Consider the following 6518-nt stretch of genomic DNA (forward strand, 5'->3'; position numbering starts at 1 on the left):
ATCTGAATGGCACTGTAGCTATTAAAGAAATCGAATTAATAAAAAGCTTTCCTAGAAAGAAAACTCCAGAGCCAGATGGCTTCACTGGTAAATTCTGTCAAACGTTTAAGAAAAGAAAAAAACACCATTATTTAACTAATAAAGCAGAAGAGGAAATAATGTTTTTGTATCTTCTTCTTCTTCTTATTATTTTGGATGCCTCGGCATCCCAAAATGCTGGGATTACAGACATGAGCCACTGTGGCCCACCCAGGAATTTTTTTTTTTTAATTCACTTTATGGGTCCAGCATAACTTTGATACCAAAACCTGACAAGGAAATTATAAGAAAAGAAAATTATAGACCAATATTCTTTATGAACATAGGTGTGAATGTCTTTAACAAAATATCAACAAATTGAATCTAGCAATATATAAGAAGCATAATACACCTCAACCAAGTGGGTTTGATCCCAGGAATGAAAAGTTGGTTTTAAGTTAAAAGTCAATAAATGTCAATCACCACATTCAGAGAGTAAAGGTAAGATTTCAGATAGATGTGGACAACTAAACTCAACATTCATTTATGATAGACTCTCAGCAAAGTAGAAGCAGAAGGGAACGTCTTTATGGTGAACAGTAAAGGGAGTCGTCTCCGTTGGGTTCTAGGGTAGGAGCCCTCGGGGTGAACCAGTCTGTGGCAACTGGTGGACAGCTGATTACTCACAGGCCTATCCCCATGGTGGAGCTCTCCAGGATTGGGCAGCCACTCAGGGACCCTGGCTGTGGCTGTGGCCCCACCTATTCTCTGGACTTGACTTTGCATTCTCCAATCAGCTTGAGTTGGGAAGCATTGGCTTCCACCTAGACTTTCCCCTAGGATGGGCTGCACTGGCCTGAGGTGTGGCATGCCGGCCATTTGGCAGCCCCATTTGTCACTGTGGATAAACCCACTGGCTCTGGTTCAGGCACCTGTCTCTGTGGGCTGGTCAAGTGTCTGCACCGGCTGACCGGGGGCCCTAGTGATGTCAATGAACATTCTACAAACCCTCCCATTCACAAGTTGAGTCTTTACAGGTAGAAACAATCCAGTTGTTTTTTTAGGGACTTCCCGCCCCCTCCCCACAAACCACGAACAAAAATGTTCTGGGAGGTTTTCAGAGAGCGTCCCACCTGAGTGTAACTCAGATCCCACTTCCTAACTCATCTCCTGCTCTGAGATCTGCATCTTGTATGTATCCTTCACCTGCAACTGATGCTGGCTTCCTAAAACTCAAGTCTCAGAATGTCATGCCCCCGGTGTAGAGGTTCCCTCCAGCTCCTCAATGGCCTACAAAGAGAAGTCCATACCCTGAGCATGGTCCAGAGTCTTCCATGACCTGCCCAGCCTTCGTCTCCACACCGCCCTGGCCAACTTCAGACTTATGACCCTTCTTACCTCATACACTTGGGGGCTCTCTCAGGCCCAGTCTCCACACATGGTATCTATTCCTCTCTCTTGTTTTAACTCCTCAAAGGGTCCCCCTCAAAGTGTCCCCTGTGCCCTCCATGGAGACCCCTCCTTCCTCTCAGGGCTCTCAGCTCCATCTCAACACATTCTGTCGGCCCTTGTAAGGACCTGTTGATAACATCTGTCATTCCTACTGATGGTCATAGCGGCCAGCGGTGAGCTCCTGGCATGCTGCGCGAACTTTAACTCCCTAAATCCTCACAGAACTTTAGAACGTAGGTTTCTACTCTTACCTCCATTTCTATGATGAGGCTGCCATTTGCCCAAGGCCATTCAACTCTTAAGGGACAAAGGCAGAGCCTGTTAAAGGGTGAGCTTCTGGAGGGATTAATTTCTGTATTTCCAGCAACGAGTATAATACACAAAGTAGGTGCTCAGTAAACGTTTGTGGGTAGAAAGCTGGATGAGTTTTCTGTTTGGGATCCCTTCTCCCGACCCTGTGAGATAGTATCACAACCCGTCGGGTCCTTCTTGCCTGCTGTCCTGAAAAAACCAATGAGAACAGCAGGGGTTGCAGCAAAGAAAGAGTTTAATAATCGCAGGGCAAGCCAAGCGAGGAGAATGGGAGAAACTTCTCAAACCTGCCTCTCTGAGAATTCAGAGGCTAGGGTTTTTTAAGGATACTCTGGCAGGCAGAGGGATGGAGAACTGAGACAATTGATTGGCTGGGGATGAAATCACAGGGGCAGCTAAAACTGTCTTTGGGCAACTGAGTCAGTTCCCAGGAGGGAAGGTGGTCTCTGGACCAGGAGGTGTCTCTTTTTCTACCAAAATGCTAAATCTGAAAACTATCTCAAAGAGCAATTTTTTTTTTTTTTTGAGACGGATTCTTGCTCTGTCCCCCAGGTTGGAGTGTAGTGGGGCAATCTTGGCTCACTGCAACTTCTGCCTCCTGGGTTTAAGTGATTCTCCTGCCTCAGCCTCCTTAGTAGCTGGGATTATAGGCTTGTGCCACCACGCCTGGCTAATTTTTGTATTTTTAGTAGAGATGGGGTTTCACTATGTTGGCCAGGCTGGTCTCAACCTCCTGACCTCCAGTGCTCCACCTGTCTTGGCCTCCCAAAGTGCTAGGATTACAAGCGTGAGCCACAGCACCGGGCCTAAGAGTTTAGGTTTCGCAATAGTGATGTTCTCTATAGACGTACCTGGAGAAGTTAGAAATCTTGCAACCCTTGGTTGCCTGACTCTGGGGCAAGAAGCATCCTGTAGAAAAACAAACTAGGCAATGGCAGGTCATCGTTAATGATGCCTATGCTTTAGCAAAGTTCAAGCCCCTACCATATTTCTAATCTTGTCTTACGAATGCAGCTTCAGTCTCTAAACAAGGAGGGGGATCAGTTTCCCTTGCCTCAAAGTTTAACTATAAACTAAATTCTTCTCATAGTTATCTTGGCCTCTGCATGAGAAGAAGCAAAACAAACAAAACAACAAACAAACCCATTTAGCCTGTGAGGTCAGAAGCAAGATGGAGTCAGTCGTGTTAGATTTCTCTCTTTACTCATAATTCTGCAAAGGTGGTTTCAATAGGCAGGGCTCTGTCCACTTTAGGCCCAGGCAGATTTGAACTTTGCTCCTGGCGTCCTATCTTCCAGGGCAGGACTCTTTCTCTAGAACACATGGCCTCTTTTCTCATCTCATTTAAGTCTAGGTTAGCTTTTCCCAACCATGGGCTGGAGTGCAGTGGCACAATCACTGCTCACCGCAGCCTTGACCTCCTGGCTTAGGTGATCCTCCCACCTCACCCTCTGGAGTAGCTGGGACTACAGGTGCATGCCACCATGCCTAGCTAATTTTTATATTTTTAATAGAGATGGAGTTTCACCATGTTGGCCAGGCTGGTCTCAAACTCCTGGGTTTAACCAATCTACCAGGCTTGGCCTCCCAAAATGCTGGGATTGTAGGTGGGAGCCACTGTGCCTGGCCTGGTATTCAGTTTAGAGCAGAATATTCATCTCCATCACCAGTTCAAGGGTGAGTATCTGTGTGGTCACTGTGCCTGCTCTTGTTACTGAGTGGAAGCCTGGATTTGTGACCCTCTTCAGGGACCCTCTTTCTCTCAGGAGGGCAGTGGGTAGCCCTCAGTCTCCCTGGCTCATTGGGGACATGCTGCCTTTCATCCTGTGAGCTCCAGTTGGAACCCTTGAGTTATCTGAGAGGTAAGATGGGGTGGGCCCCATCTAAAAAGACAACTGCTGCTTCCTCAAGGCCAATGAACCCCAAATTGTCAGAGTTGGAAGGACATTTTTTGATTACTGGTAGATTCAATCCTACCTCTATGCATGCTATCGATGGGGAGGTGGACACTGGGGGCGAGGGAAGGCCAGGGACTTACCAACGCCACATCTTTAAATCTATTATGATTTTTTAAGAAGTCCCTGTTTGGGATGGGAAAGGCATGGTCTAAATAGCTCTCAAAGAAAAGCCATTTTAGGACATTTTTGCACTTTGGGACATTGGCTTGTGGTGGGTCAGGGGAACGGGGAGTGTGGTGTCCAGTCTCTGCTGGGTGATGCCTTAGATGTTGATGTCAGGGAGGTGCATGAGCTCAGGTGACCTGGGGTACATGGGGCAGTGTCCTGGAAGGAGTATGGGCAGCAGTGGTGTAAGGAGTTCTCCAGCCCCAGAGGCCCAGGGCCTGGCTCCTTGCCTGTGCCTTTGACTGAACCAGGGAATGGCCCCAGCAGCTCACTCACAAATCGTGGGGTGGCCAAGGCACTCTTGCGCTTAGATGTCCTGGATTTATGGTGCCAATTGGACAAGGTGCTGGTGCCTGTGCCTTCTGTCTCTGCTTTCCCAGCCCCAGCAACTCCAGCTCCTCTGGCCACCTGGTGCTTCTGGTCACCCAGGCCCTGCAGGCCCCGTCCCTCCTCCTCCCCAGAGCCTACACTCAGGCCTTCCTCCTCCCTGCAGCCCCACCTACTGTTTCCCCACCAGGGGGACCCTCTCGCCACATCCCGCACAGCCTCCAGCCAGGCAGGGACTCCTGTGATGAGCTGCCTGTGAGGGAGATGCCTGGAGACTGTGTCTCTGAACCTGGACGAGCTTGGCTTGTGGGCGGTCGATGAGCATCTGACAAATACATGAAAGTGACTTTCAGAGGCAATGTGGACGTCCCCATCTGCTCCCATCTGTTCCTCTTAAGTTATTTTAAAATTTTAAAGTAATATATAGACATGGTAAAACGAGAAGGAAACTGTAGTTCTCTCTAAACTTCTGTCACCTAATTTTGTCCTCTAGGGATCAATAATCAGCAAGTGGCATTTTGGGCTTTGGCACAAAACAGCCTTTTCAGGTGTTGGCAGGTCAGGCTTCAGTCCTTACAGAGAACTCGGGGCCGCTGCGGGGTAAACACTCTAAGTGGTCTGCAGACTGTGAGGAGCTGATGGAGAGAGGCCCAAACATAGCACTGACAAGCTGGGAATGAGAACACACAAGAACCAGGGGAGGCCAGAAGAGGAATTCCCACTGGTTTGGACCCACGCAGTTCTGTAGTCATGGCTGGTGTCGTGTTCCAGTAACTCTGATGGGGGAGGAATCTCACTCTACCTTTCCTGTGGTTTTTGGAAATAATCTTGGTTGTGTTAACTGTGTGTGGTAAACTGCATAGAGCCCAGTTCACAGCATGGATTTGTACGGGGAACATTTTTGTTGTTTTCATTTGAGCCAAATTAAAGAGCTCGTCCAGGAAGTGTCTGGAAGCTTGGTCAGGAAGGACGGGTCCTGTCTGATGGCTACAGGCGAGATTCTGGTGCCCAGACTGGGCGGGCAGTATCAGCGTTCCCGCCCTTTATTGATTGGCACTCCATAATGCGTGCTCCAGAGCAACTTCTGGCCAAGGCGTGCCTCTCTGGCTTGGCTGCTGTCATTCCTAGTGTCTGGGGTCTGCCCATGTAGGACCATGTGCCTCAACCCAGAGCTGTCCCAAAGCCCCACAGTCCAGGGCAGCAGCAGCCCACTCATGGGAACAGGGGTCCACATAGGTCTCAGGAGGAGAGGAAAATCTTGGCTAGGTACGCTAGTTTGACACTTTTCTCCAAAAGAGGCAGCAGGAGAACACTGATGTGTCTGTCCCTGAAGTTTCCAGCTCTGGTTCAAGGTATACTTTGCTCCCCAGGGGTAGGGAGGTTGAGGCTCAGGACAGTATAGAGTGGACAAAGCTGTTATAAGAACTCTCTGTCCAATATTTGGCTTGAGAAAGAAGGAAACTTGGAAAGCAAGGGGAGCGGTATTCACAAATAATCAAACTGAATTCCAAGCCTTGTGTCTTTTCCAACTAAGGAAAAGACAGTTGAAGATGGCATCATCAGACTTCCCAGTTCAGGCTGAAGTGTACTTCCGAACAGCAACAATGTAGAGAAACTAAACACTCAGAAAGTTCTGCAGGCTTCCTTGGAGACTAGACTCTATACAAGAGAAATAGAAACTAAAAGCAGCACTCAGGATATTACCCAAGGGTAATGAAAGCAAATGTCTCTCTCCAGGCCCATCAAGGGGTAAATGTGTATGAAGCCTCAGGGCATGCCTGGTGGGGCAGAGGCTCCTCAGGGCTCTTGGGAGTTAAAATGGCCAGAGAAAACCAAACCTCACCCAGCTCCTGCTCCTCTCTGACTCGGTCTCCCTGCTTTTCCTTCTTCAATGTTACTGTTGATATGATCGGTTTTATCTCCGTCTTTTGGCTCTTTGCTTACTTCTGTCTCATTACTGCATTATTTCTTACTCCTCCTTTACTACCTCCTTTTCTACCTCATTTTGTCTTAAATGGATGTTTTAAATATAATATTGTAACTTCTTTACTCATTTAAAAAAGTGTATTTTTGAGTTATTTTCTTTTTAGTTCTCTAGAGCTTAGGTATATACCTTAATGTGGAATCTATTTCGGATTTATACTAGCTTAATTCCAATAAGATATAGAAACTTACTCCTATATTGCTCCCTTCTCTCTCCTCTTGTTTTGTGCTATCACTGTTATACATATTACATCTGTGTATATTACAAACCCAACAATACACTGATGTAATGATTGCTTTGTA

The sequence above is a fragment of the Mandrillus leucophaeus genome, unplaced genomic scaffold (genome assembly GCF_000951045.1).
Source record: "Mandrillus leucophaeus isolate KB7577 unplaced genomic scaffold, Mleu.le_1.0 Scaffold248, whole genome shotgun sequence".
NCBI lineage: Eukaryota > Metazoa > Chordata > Mammalia > Primates > Cercopithecidae > Mandrillus > Mandrillus leucophaeus.